General features: G+C 37.9%; 1 long non-coding RNA gene across 1 annotated transcript in view; it reads left to right on the top strand.

Moving 5' to 3' along the window:
* The window catches only part of LOC138155586 (uncharacterized), a 46442-nt gene extending 38016 nt beyond the window's left edge, over positions 1 to 8426 (top strand). The window contains exon 2 of the long non-coding RNA XR_011166881.1: positions 5855 to 8426. This is a non-coding gene — a long non-coding RNA (uncharacterized lncRNA). The remainder of the gene's footprint in view (positions 1 to 5854) is intronic.
* The last annotated feature ends 4709 nt before the right edge of the window (positions 8427 to 13135 follow it).

Below are 13135 nucleotides of genomic sequence, written 5' to 3' on the forward strand. Positions count from 1 at the left end.
ACTCTCCCCTTCTTGAAAGAACGCTCATGAAGACAGTGACTTTTTTCCCCCTTGGTCTAAAGAGAAAGATGTTTAATCTATTTAATAATATTTTAAAAATATTATTCTATTTACATTAATTTTTAGTTAAATTTTTACATAAATATCTCCTATTATTTAGTCATATTTATAATTGATATTTAATTAATTTTGAATATAAAGTGATTAATAAAAACTGCTTGGTTTGAGTGTTTTATTATTTGTGAATGGGAAGCTGTAAAATAAGTAAGAACCATGGTTGACACATTAGAGACAGAGAGAGACAGAGGCAGAGAGATAAAGAATTGATGTTCTATCTGATTTATCAGATTGAAAGGTATTTTTCTTTTCCCCTCTCCCCTCCTAACTGGAAGCTCAGGAGCTATAAGAGAATCTTATTGATATTGCTTTTTAAAATATTTTGTATAAATGTCAAAAAGTGGAGTAAATAAATGCACCCAGCCTTCTTCCCCTAAGCCGGTGTTCTTGACCTGGGGTCAGTGAACCCCCAAAGGGTCTGTGGATAGATTTTGGGGGTCCATGAGTTTGGATGGGAAAAATATTATACCTTTATTTTCACTAACTTCAAATTGAAATTTAGCGTCCTAAACTACTTTAAAAATATGATTCGGAGAAGTTCATAGTCTTCATCAGACTGCCAAAGTGGTCCATGACACACAAAAAGGTAAAGAATCTTTGCCCTAGTCTAAATAAAATGTGGGCTAAAAATAACAGTGGCTATCTTCTCCATAGTTTGCCCTTTTACAAAGGCCCAGAGAAACATCTCTCTAATGGTAGAGATGAGGGTGGTGACTAGAAAATAGATGATAACTTGTAGGAGGATAAAAAGGTGGTGCCCACATTCTAAGAGTAGGAATCAAAAGGGAGAGAATGGGAATCCTTCCCTTCCTACAGTCCTTCTTACCCCTCCCCCCTTAGTCAAATAAAACTCTAAATCATCATAGACACCCTGTTATATTTGTATGGCAAGTTACAGTTTTTAAAGCATTTCGTTTATAGTAGCAAATTCATTTTCACAATGATTTTGGATAAGTAGGGTTGATATGTTTATCCCTATTTCATAGGTGAATCTAAGAGAAGTTAAGTAACTTTTTTAAAGTGACATAGCTGGTAATCAATCAATCAATCAACAAGCATTTAATAAGTGCTGGACTTAGGATGGGGTATGATGGTAAACATGAAGGGTAATGGTAAAGAAGAGGTAGGAAAGAAAGTCATATTGGGGGGATGTAAGAATTTGAAATATAGTGGGGGAGGAAGATGGAAAGAACAAAAAAAATTGAATAACTGGCACAAGGAAAAATAGACAATCTTTGGGGAGAAGAAAATGGGGAATGTTGTTGAGGCGAAAGCAAGAATAATTGATATGTAGTCAATTCTTTAAGATTTGTAAAACATTACATTTATTATCCCATTTGAACTTCAAACTATACCTGTGAGATAGGCACTGTAGATATTAGTTATCTGTCATATTACAGATGAGGATACTGAGGATAAGGAGATGGTGACTTATCCTTAGTCTCATAGCTAGCAAATATTAGAGATAGAACTTGAACCTAGCTCTTTCCTGGGTCCAAGTGCAGCATTCTTTTCACTGTGAAAAAGGAAGAAGAAACACTGAGTATGTATTAGAAATTGGCAGGGGTTGGGAAGAAGGAATAGGAAATGTAGAAGGGAATGCCTTTGGAGGTAGTGGGTTCTTCCTCCCTAGAGAGCTTCAAAAAACCTGGGTGACTTCACCTTGGGGAAATTATTCCTTGGCCATGTATGGATTGAAGTAGAAAGACTTTTTCTAGCTTTCTAGTCTTTTTATATTTTAATCTCTTCCATTGACTATACAATCCAGTTATACTGGCCTACTTGTTGCTCATGCGTGACATTCTATTTCCTCTTTCTGTTCCTTTGCACTGGTTGTCCTGTGAACCTAGAATGTTCTCCCTCCTCACTTTTGCCCCTTACTTTCCCTGTCTTCCTTCAAGATTCAGCTCAAATCTCATATTCAGCAGAAGGCCTTTGTTGGTCTCCTCAGATGCCCATGCCTTCCCACCTAAGATTGCTTGCCATCTACTCTGTATGTATTTTGCATGTATATGGTTATTTACACACTGTCTGTCCGATTAGAATGTGGGCTCTTTGAAGGTACGGGCTATTTTTGCCTTTTTTGTATTCCTGTGCCTGGCATAAACTAAATATCTAATAAATGCTTGTAGACTGACTCCCATGTTCCATTCTAAATGTTGAATTCCAATATTGCTTTGTTAACCAGACTCCTTCTTGCCCTCTTGGCCTTCACAGGGCTCTTGATAATTGGAATGCCCTTCCCCCTCAGCCCAGACTGCCCAATTCTTACACATTCTTTGAGACCCAGCTCAAAAACCATTGCTAGGCAAATTTGGGTGCTTCCTTCCTGCTTTCCCTATCTGCAGTCATGCTGTTATCCTGTGCTTCCAGTTCCCTCCTTAACTACCCTCGCCTGTTGAATCATGAATTCTTTAAGCCCAACTTAATGGTCACAAATTCCATAAGGTTTTCCCTGATTCTTCCAGTTGGTAATGATATTTCCTTAGTCTTCAAATAGCACATTTTTTTGCTCATATGTGGTATATAGGAGTTTTTAATGTGTCATAGGAAATAGGGAAAGAACCTGTGACTTCACTTGTCCATGGAACTTCCTAGAAAAGAAACTAACATCACAGGCATTTTCTCTTAGAGAATTTTCTAGAGCATATAGAGATAAAGTCACTTGTGAGAATCATAAAGCCAATCTATGTCAGAACCAGGACTTGAACTCAGATCTTCCTGGCTCCAAGGGTGGCTCACTATCAAATATTACTTTTTGCCTCCCTAATGAGCCATTTTAAAAATAAATGTTTGCCCAAATTTGGAACTATGCCTAGAGGGCTATGAAGCTGTGCATATTTTTTGACCCAGCAATACCATTACTAGATCTGTATCCCCAAAGGATTTTTACAAAAGGCAAAAGGATCTATTTGTAGAAAAATATTTATAGTAGCTCTTCTTGTAGTGGCAAAGAACTGGAAATTGAGGAGATGTCTGTAAATTGGGGAGTGGATGAATAAACTGTGGTATATGATTGTAATGGAATACTACTGTACTATAAGAAATGATGAGGAAGATGATTTCAGAAAAACCTGGAAAGACCTCTATGAACTGATGTTGAGTGAAGTAAGCAGAGTTAGAACAGTATACACAGTAATAGCACTATTGTATAATGATCAACTGTTAATTAATGACTTAGATCTTCTCAACAATACAGTGATCTAAGACAACTCATGATAAAAAATGCTTATCCACCTCCAGAGAAAGAATGTTGGAATCAAAAGCAGACCGAAGCATTTCACCTTCCTTTTTTTGTATTTTCTTTCACAACATGACTGATATGGAAATGTTTTACATGATTACACATATATAAACCATATCAAATTGTTTCCCACCTCAGGGAGAGAATATGGGGAAAGAGGGAGGGAATTAGGAACTCAATTTTTTTTTTTTTGCTTTTTGGAGGGCAATTGGGGTTAAGTGACTTGCCCAAAGTCACACAACTAGCATGTCAAGTGTCTGAGGCTGGATTTGAACTCAAGTTTTCATGACTCCAGGGCTGGTGCTCTATTCACTGTGCCACCTAGCTGCCCCAAGAGCTCAAAATTTTAATAAATGAATGTTAAAAATTGTTTTTACATGCAGTTGGGAAAAATAAAACATTTTCTTTTTTTCTTTTCTTTTTTGGAGGTGGGAGGGCAGGGCAATTGGGGTTAAGTGACTTGTACAAGGTCACATGGCTAGTAAGCATTAAGTGTTTGAGGTTAGATTTGAACTCAGGTCCTCCTGACTCCAGACCAGTGCTCTATTCACTGTTCACTCTATTCACTTAGCCGTCTCCAAACATTATTTAAAAAATTAAAATGAAAAGAATTTAGAAGATGTTACTGGGGAACAATCCCTTCAACTAGCCACAAGAGAAAATACAAATTTACTTATGTCACTACAATAAAAAAATAGATTAAAAAAACCAGTGTTTGCTCAATTTCATTAGACTGTAAGCTCCATGAGGGGAAGAATTGGACTTATTTAAATTTTATATCTCTACCTTAGTTCTATGCACACCAAAGATGTTTGATAAATGTTTGTTGAATAAATTCAGAGAAAGATGAGTGACTATTTTCAATATCTACTGATGAAGGAATAAGAGAAAATGGGATCAGAAGATTTATGTTTACTTACTGTGAAGATCATTCAATGTTAGCAAGGCTTTAAGGGATCAAAAAAAGGGTTTGTCAGATTTCCTCTGGAGGACTCTAAAAAGAGGAGAATTTCTCATCTGTTTTAAATGGTTTAAATATTGATTCACTTGATGATGGGGAGATGGACAAGAGACCTTGAAGTCTTCTCTGCAGATGACCTAAAATCTTCTTGGAAAGAAAGTAGGGAATATTATACTAATTCACAATTCTACTCCAGATAAAGAAAAGGGGGTGGTCAACGTGGAGACACACAGAAGATGTCCTGAAAGGGAAAGAGCGAAGGGGATCTAGGGCAGTGATATAATCTGCCAAGCATCTGTTCCCTGCTGGTTGGTGAATCAAACAAGGGGGATTATAGGCACAGAACAGTAACCAGAGAAAGAAATACAAGTGAATGTAGAGTTTGGATAAGGGTGACAAGTACCTGGCAAAAAGAGAGAACTGAAGGGGTCTTTTGTGTGCCCAAGATTTCTTTTGATTCTGAGCTATTTTCAATAGTCCTGGATAAAAGGAAGATTAGAGATTATCTGCATTTTTGCCCACAACCAATATTCTGAAATTTCCCATTACCATTATTTCCTTCCAGCTGTCCCCCAAGTTTGCAAACTGAAACAGTGTAGGCATGAAAAGGTAATTGAGGAATCAGAATTCTAAAATAAGAAAGGGCTTTAGAGATCATGTAATAGAACCTCATTTATTATTATTATTTATTTTCTTAGATTTTTCTTTTTGCAGGCGGGAAGGTAGGGCAGTTGGGGTTAAGTGACTTGCCCAAAGTCACATGGCTAGTAAGTGTGTCAAGTGTCTGAGGCTGGATTTGAACCCAGGTCCTCCTGACTCCAGGGCTAGTGCTCTATTCACTGCACCACCTAGTGGCCCCTTAACCTCATTTTATAGATGAGGAGTCTGAGGCCTAGAGAAGGGAAATGACTTACCTGGGCTTATTTAGCAGTGACTCTCTCTATCCCTCTGTTTCTCTGTCTCTCTTATTGATATGAGCTGTCTCTGATTCTCTCTGTCTCTTTGTGTCTCTCTGTCTTTACCTCTCTGTGTCTGTCTCTTTCTTTCTATCTCTCTCTATCTCTCTCTGTCTCTCTCTGTCTCTCTGTCTCTCTCTCTGTCTCTCTGTCTCTCTGTCTCTCTTACTCTCTGTCTTTCTCCAGGAATAGAATTTAGGTTTCCCAACTTCTAAAACTAGTACTCTTTCTGTTATAGCAGGCTGCCTTTCAAGTTGAATGTCATAATCTATTCTCTACTAAAATTTAATTAAATTAACAGAGATCCTATGTATTCCAGAGAAGTGATAATTCCCCAATATCCTACTTTCCCCTTCCATTCTTATGGAGCTTGTCCTCTAAGTGGAGCAAAAGATGAACTTAAAGGGGAGGAAATAAACAAAATGTCAAAATAAATATAAATAGGTTCCTATATATAAGTATACATAAATATAATATGCAATTACACATTCCTTTGATTATACTGTGCTCATGCCTGCTACTATTCCTTTTGTTTATACTGTTTCCTGCTTCTCATTAAGAATTTTATACCAACAGGAGGAAATCAGTGAAGTCAGAACTCCTGCACCAAAAGCTTCAAAGGAAAATACAAGCTGGTTACAGGCCATAGAGGACCTTAAGAAGCAGATAAGAGAAGTGGAGGAAAAATTGGGAAGAGAAATGAGAACAATGCATGAAAATTATGAAATGAGAGTCAACAGCCTGACTGAAGAAAATAATACCTTAAAAAAACAGACTGACTCAAATGGCAAAGGAGACTCAAAAAGGCAATGAGGAGAAGAATGCCTTAAAAAGTCGAATTTGCCAGATGGAAAAAGAATCTCAAAAGCTCACTGAGGAGAATCATTGCTTCAGAATTAGATTGGAGCAAATGGAAGCTAATGACTTTATGAGAAATCAAGTTGCTGTTAAACAGATCCAAACAAATGAAAGAATAGAAGGCAATGTGAAATATCTCATGGGAAAAACCACTGACCTGGAAAATAGATACAGGAGAGATAATTTAAAAATTATTGGACTGCCTGAGAGCCATGACCAAAGTAAGAGCCTGGAAAGCATCCTCCAGGAAGTTCTCAAAGAAAACTGCCCTGATGTTTTAGAATGAGAGGGCAAAATAGAGGTTGAAAGAATCCACCGATCACCTCCTGAAAAAGATCCCAAAAAGAAAACTCCTAGGAATATTATGGCCATGTTCCAGAATTCCCAGATTAAGGAGAGAATATTACAAGCAGCCAGGAAGAAACAATTTGAATATTGTGGAAACACAATCAGGATAACCCAAGATCTGGCAGCTTCTACACTGAGGGATCGAAGGGCCTGGAATGTGATATTCCAGAGGTCAAGGGAGCTGGGATTAAAACCAAGAGTCACCTACCCAGCAAAACTGAGTATCATGTTTCAGGGGAAAATATGGTCATTCAGTGGAATACAGGACTTTCAAGCATTCTTGCTGAAAAAACCAGAGTTGAATAGAAAATTTGACATTCAGATACAAGAAGCAAGAGAAGCATGAGAAGGTAAACAGGGAAAAGAAATCATAACGAACTTATCAAAGTTGAACTATTTTTTTTTAAAAGCAATCGGGGTTGAGTGGCTTGCTTGGTGTTACATGGCCAGTTGTTGTTTCTGGGTGTGGTGCTGAGTGTCTGGGCCCGGATTTGATCCGGGTCGTCCCGGCACTGGGGCCGGTGCTCTTGCTTGCTGAGCCACCTGGCCAAAGTTGAACTATTAACATTCCTACATGGAAAAACAATAATTGTAACTTATGAAACTTTTCTCAGTAGTTGAAGGGATTAGAAATGTATATATATATATATGTCTTTATATGAGGGTATGCGGGTATATGAATACATATGTGAATGTGTGTATATACATTTACAGGTATACATAGAGGGCACAGGACCAATTTAACAGGAAGGGATGATACTTAAAATGTGAAATGAAGAGGTGAGAGGAATATAATGAGAGGAGATGGGGAGAGACAGAATGGGGTAAACTATCTCATATAGAAGAGGTAAGGGAAAATGGTTACAATGGAGGGGAAGAATAGGAAGGCAAAAGGGAATGGGTCAGTTCTTTATTCTTTATATAAAATCTTATTCTCACTGAATTTGGCTCGGGGAGGGAATGAAATACACTTGAAATAGGGTATCTCACCCTCCATGAGAGTAGGGGGAGAAGGGGATGACAGGGGGGATGATGGAAGTGAGGGCAGGCTGGGGGGGAGGGAAGTTGGGAGCACCCACTTTTGAAAAGGGATGGGATCAAAGTAGCGAATAGAATAAGTGGGAGGTGGGATAGGAGGGAGGGAAATATAGTCAGTCTTTTACAATACATCTACTATGCTATTGTTTTGCATTAGCTGCGCATGTACAACCTATACTGAACTGCTTGTCTCCCCAGTGGGGGTAGGTGGCGGGGGGGAAGGGAATGAATCTGGAATTGAAAGTTTTCAAATCAAATATTCAAATATATGTATATATATGTGAGTGTATATACATATATATACTATTATTAATACCATCTTACATGTTATTAAGAAAAAAAAAGATATACAGGCACTGAGGCATAGAGATACACTGGAAAAGTTGAAACGGGTATGGGAGAAAATATGGGAGAGAGCAGATTGGAGGTGGGGATATCCTGTGGGACTGCTGTTTTGGGGGGATGGGTGGGGGAAAAACGGGGAGAAAATTTGTAACTCAAAATCTGGAGGAAACAAATGATGTAAATCAGAAGTTAATAAAGCATTAAAAAAATAAAAAAAAAAAGAATTTTATACCTCTAGTACCATGGATAGAGCAATGGACCTGGAGTCAGAAGAACTGGGTTCAAATCCTGCCTCTGTTACTTGCTACCTATGTGACCTTAACATCACTTAATCTGACTGGGCCTCAGTTTCCTCATTTATAACACTAGGAAGCATCATGATAACAATGGAAAGAATGCTGCATTTGGAATCAGAAGAACTGGATTCAAATCCTACTGCTACGACTTTCTTACCTGAATGACTTTGAGCAAATCAGTTAGTTTCTATTGCTTTTAGTTTTCTGACTGGTAAAATGAGGGGGTTGGACCAATTAAATTCAATAAATATTTATTAATCACCTATTATGTGTTCCCTTGATTGCTAAGTAAATGATTCTATGATCCTCTCTGTCTGCCTACATCTTACCTATGCCTCATAGACCATCATCTAACTAAAGTTTTCTGACAATGTCAAATGTAAGCTCCTTGAGGGCAGGGACCTTTGTAGCTGCCCCCTGAACCTAGCACAGTTAATAGGCACTTAATAAGTACTTGTTGATTAATTAATTTGTTGATCTTTCTTTTCTTTGAACTCCCATTGTGATCAGTACCACACAGGTTAAGATCATTATTTAAAATTTTTGCTAGTTTTATGCTTATTAATCTTTTTTTTTTTGCTTTTTTGGGAGGGTAATTGGGGTTAAGTGACTTGCCCAAGGTCACATGGCTAGTTTTTGTGTTAAGTGTCTGAGTCTGGATTTGAACTCAGGTCCTCCAGACTCCAGGGCTGGCGCTCTATTCACTGCATCACCTAGCCGCCCCTATGCTTGTTAATCTTGTTTCTAAACTAGTTTCAACAAATTAAATAAGTGAGTATTTCTCAATTGTCTACTATGTCCAGAACAGCTGTGGTAGGTTCTGGGAACACCAAAAATGCCCTCCAGAAACTTGCAGTTGTTGTTTGTCATCCTTTGGTTTTGAAGATGACCATCATGGGGTGATGTCTTGACTTATACATGAATTGAATTTAAATGAGGCAGAGTTGAACAAAGTCATCAGTCTTACTTTCTCTTTTTTCTTTTTTTTAATGTTCTCAGAAAAGGTTCTAGAATAGGAGTCATTGAAGTCAAGTGGGAAAACGAAAGTCAGGATGACTGGAGATGGCCCGGGTTGCAGTGGATGACCTTGGCATCTTCATTGTCTGACCAGGCTCTAAGAGTTCCATAGTGCCTACTTCAATTGCCTCCATGGCCTTTGGAACAAACTGTTCTTATCTGGGGAAAGTCTTCACATGGTTAAGGTAGACACTCCCCCCCCCCAACTCATTAACTCATCAAAGGACATGGGGCCTGTCTGTTAAACCTCAGACTAGTTTAGCCCATCTGCTGAAATGGTTTACTGGGATGTGATGACTAAATATGCTAAAGCCTCTTGGAGCTAGAGGTGAGAGTTTTTAGTTCTGTTTTCCAGAAATGTACAGTTTAGTAGGGGAGAAGAGGGTGGTAGTTGAGCTATGTACATAAATAACTATAATACAAATTTAAAAAAAATGTCAGAGTGGCTTGAGATAGTAAAAGTATGAAGGACCCTGTCTAGTTAGTGCCACAGGGGAGAGTGTCAAAGGATAACAGATGCAGAGTCTATTCAATAAACTCCATTGGCTCCATATATAAAATACAAAATCCTCTGTTAGTCATTCAAAGCCCTTCATAACCTAACCCCCCTCCCAAGCCCCTACCCTTTTCTTATTTATCTCTCTTTCCCCTTCCCCCTAACACATGCATTTACTGACACTGACTTCCTTGCTGTTCAATGAACAAGATAGTCCATCTGTTGACTCTGGGCACATGACCAACAAGATGAAGTTATTTGCCAATGTTACACAGGTTCTAAGTATCAGAGACATGATTTGAATACAAGTCCTCTGACTCCAGAGTTAATGTTTTTTTCCATTGTTTCACACTAATAGAAGAGCTGATTAAGGGAAGGCATAACTGTTTTACATTTTTTATTCCTTATAGGACAGACCAATGACATGTTAAGCATGTAGGAGTTTAATAAATACTTATTAATTGATCATTGAGATATAAAGGGGAGTAAGTAAGATTTGAGTGAGTTCAGTAAGATATGTGAACATAATGTTCCATGTAGACAACTTCAGCTGAGACTGAAAAGGCTCTATGGAGTAGATGAGATTTAAAAATATGCTTTATTGAATGACAAAGGTTGTCAATGAGTAGCAGTCAGTCTGTTCCAACTTTTGCAGAGGTTGTCAGGGAAAAGACTATGGTCAAAATAGAGTTTGAGGAAGATATCTGGTAAATAAATTGAAGGTAGATTTCTGCCTTGTTTGGTGAGGCCTGAAATGAGTAGGTCATGAAAGGGGAAATATATCTCTTCTCATTCTCCTACCCCACTGTGTCCCCACATCTTTTATCTTTTTTTGTTTAGCTTTTGACTAGGAATAGGAATAGAGGAAGAAGAGATTTGTGAGGATTTGGGGACTGGGCAATGGGATGGCAACAAACAAAAGATGAAGGAGGAGGAGAATACAGAATAGAACTATCACATTAGCAGCTTAAGAAAACACTATAGACAACCTGAATAGGGTTTTCTTTGATGCTGAACTGCCATGTTGTGGATGTTTTATGTTGTACAAACTAATTTTTATTTCCATAGCTTTTCCTTGTCATTGATGACTGGCTCTTGAATTACAAAGCTCAGGCTGCAAAGTACTTTCCTGGCTTTTGTGCTGTGATGGGCTGAACACAGGCTCTGCTGTTAATCTGTCCTGTGTTTACTAAGGATTTTCCCATCCACTCCACCTCCCACCCTGCCTTCTGAGGGGCAGCTTCCTTTTTGTGGTTAGCATCCAAAAAATAAATTAAGGAAATGCAATTGTCTAACCAGAACATCCTATTCTAGAATCTTTTCTAAGCACATTAAAAAAATAACAAATTGTAAGACTAGGCCAAAGGGATTGGCTCCTGTGTCAGCCAGGAATGGGAGAATGAGTCCAGGTTCCTTCCTTGCTGCCAGACCCACCTCGGTTCCTTCACATCCTCAGATCCCCTGCAGATCTAACTAGATGGAACATTTGAGTGATCCAAGTTTTAGTGCTAGTAGAGAAAGCAAAAAAGCAAGAACATGGGGAAAGCCTGTGCTTTAGCAAGAGAGGAAATAATGTTACCATGATCTTTGTTCCCTTCCAACTCCTCCACAGAGCAGATGGAACTAGCTGAGAGAGAGATCAAAGATAAACTAGAACCAGAGGGGTTGAGTGATGTGCATATTAGACACTGAACTGATTATAAATCACTTTGGGACCCTTTTAAGTTGCTATTCTTGTCTTCCTTACTTTCCTTCATCTCCTCTATCCCTTTTCTGTCTCATTACCATTTTACCTCTTTTTTCATTCTTCCCCTTTCTTTCAGTCTCCTTCCCTTTTCCTTTCCCTCATACTTGAAAAGGAATTAAGACATATTGTGTGTTCAAAGAAGTTGCAGAGTGTGTTTGCCTGGTCTCATCTTTCATGAAAGAGGGAGCATGTGTTAAGCAGCAAATCCAGAACTCTGTGGACACAATAAATTGTAGGGCAAAGACTCATTGGAGTTCCTCTGTTTGCTTCTTGCCAGCTGGATTTTCCCATGATTTCTTTTCTCAACTGTGTTCCTGATCCTTTTTCTTCATAGCACGTGGCATTGTTGTTTAATTAATAATAATAGCTGAATATATGGTACGAATAATATGGTTGAATATGCTTCATTAGTTTTGAAATTCTTTAACACTTTGTGATACATTAATTTGGTCTGGTTCTAACTTGTTTATTCTCAAACTCAGTTCTAATGATTGAAATATCCCATTTGGATACTAAATATATAGAAAGTAAAATAAAAATGCTATAAGGAAACAGATAAAAATTTTCCTTTACATTTTGCTGTAGAATTGATTTGACTAATGATATTACATCTTGACTTTATTTTTTTTTAACAACCAAAGAGATTCAACAACATCTTGACTTTAGTAAGACTTTTATTCATTCATTTAATAATGGTATGGCATCCAGGAATTTCAGAGGTGACAGTCCCTCTGTGTTATGGTTTGATCAGACCCCATTTGGAGCACTGTGTTCAATTCTGAGCACCACCTTGATAAAATGGAGAGAAATCAGAGAAGGGCAACCAAAATGGTTAAGAACCTTGAGTTCATACCTTAGGTGAATGAGTTGAACTGAAACTGAGAATGTGAAAACTGGGGAACAGAAGGTTTAGAGGCTGTGTGATAGCTTTGATGAGCTACCATTTGGTGACTCTCTCTGAATACTGCTAGGCAGTCCTTAGATGACAAACACCAAGATGAAGAGGTCCTCCTGATTGCCCCTATTATAACAGCAAACATTTATTAACAGTATACTGTCTCTTAGATGCCATGGATAACAGAAAAAACAATCTTTGACTTCAAGAGCTAGGGGTTTTTAAGAAAATGATACTTTACTTTTACTGTGTTAGCAAAACAACTTTAAAAAAGTGATTTAGTCAGGTAGAGTTATTTTGTATATTTCTTATTTTTTCCTGTGTCTGCATAGTAATTCTTCAAGGCACTTTAACATTTATAAGGAGTTTTCCTCATACAATCAAGTAGTGGAACAATTATTATGAGAGGTAGGTAGTATGGCAAAGTGGGGGACTTAGATTCAAATTCTGCCACAGACTTTATATCTGTGTGATCTTGGGCAAGTTACTTAACCTTTTTGAGTCTATTTCCTCATCTGTAAAATGGGAATAACAATATGTACCTCATAGAGTTCACAGGATCACAGATCCATAAGGGGCTCTAGAGGTCACCAAGTCCCTTATTCTATAGGTAAGAAAACTGAGACTGTTGTGAAGTTCTAATGTGAATGTAAAGCACATATGAATGTGAAAGCTCTTTATAAATGTCAATTATGTACAATACACAGACAACAGAATAAAATCTAAGGGATTAAGGAACCTGCCTAAATTATTATATGCCTTCTTTGAAGGAGCATTCTATAAACTTTCATACCTACAAGGAAAAAGACTTACATTA

The sequence above is a fragment of the Petaurus breviceps genome, unplaced genomic scaffold, assembly GCF_028583685.1.
Source record: "Petaurus breviceps papuanus isolate PSGF00001 unplaced genomic scaffold, PetGlider_PUasm1.0 91133, whole genome shotgun sequence".
NCBI lineage: Eukaryota > Metazoa > Chordata > Mammalia > Diprotodontia > Petauridae > Petaurus > Petaurus breviceps.